Below are 1,110 nucleotides of genomic sequence, written 5' to 3' on the forward strand. Positions count from 1 at the left end.
AGGCCAGCTATGACGGGTTCTGGTCCGGGGACTAAGAGACGAACCAAATACCTCCAGCAACTGTGTACACATACCTTTGCAGAGTGAAGTCCTGGATTGCAGTGTGATCCTCTATCTCCGCCTGTTTTCTACACCGTCTGCAGCTCTTTTGAAAAGGCCGGCTTTTGTAAATGTGTATGTATATTTATATTCATGGTGACATTTTGTGTGATTACTTCGATTAGAGTGCATATTTCCTTGACAGTATGTTTCCAGTTACAGTATGTGGCCACTGTACATACCAATCCAATGAGGAGTAAACACATAAACATGAACACATATGTTTTATTTAGGATTACTTCTAAATGTGTTGAATTGTTCTGGTAACGCCCACTCTTAATATTGCCGTATTTATTTGTGTGAAAGGGACTGATTCTCTCATCTTTCTTACATTCTTTGCCACATAAGAGTGGCCTGACTTTTTATTTTTTCCTGTCCAAGCCAATGCAAAAACACACACATGTATGATATTGTTACAGTGTAAACGGTGTTTTCTTGTCTGTGACTGCAGGTATGGGGCTGTAATCACACTGACCTCGAGAATTATTGAAACACTCCCAAGCCAAAATCACAGGAAGCTGCAACATTAGTGTGCTTGTGCATGTAATAGCGTTCAGTGCTGATGTGAGCTATTAACATTACATTGAGACAGAATTACAGAAGATGCACACAGTGTGTGTCGAGGTAGAACTCTCGCAGTTAAGTCACGAACGCTTCATTTATTTCCATGACATCACTATTGTTTTCATTCATGAATCATTACATAATGGAAAAAGCTGATATTCAGTCAAAAAGTTGCCGTTGCTGAATCGGACAAAGCTCTGAATCGTATGTTTATACGTGTGTGCTGTCAAGTTTTGCTAGCGCGGGCAGAGTTTAATCTTTTTTTTTACAAAAAATAAACTCAAATATAAAGACAAATATATTGTCAATAGAAACGTCATTAACTGAAATAACCTGCAATTTAACATAATGTGAAAATGGATTTCAAATTTTTGACCTGTAGCAGAAAAACCCCGTACAAAGCTGACAGACACACAGCCCCGACCAAGTAATGTCTGATAACGTTTT

The sequence above is a fragment of the Pholis gunnellus genome (assembly GCF_910591455.1).
Source record: "Pholis gunnellus genome assembly, chromosome: 10".
In the NCBI taxonomy this organism is placed as follows: domain Eukaryota; kingdom Metazoa; phylum Chordata; class Actinopteri; order Perciformes; family Pholidae; genus Pholis; species Pholis gunnellus.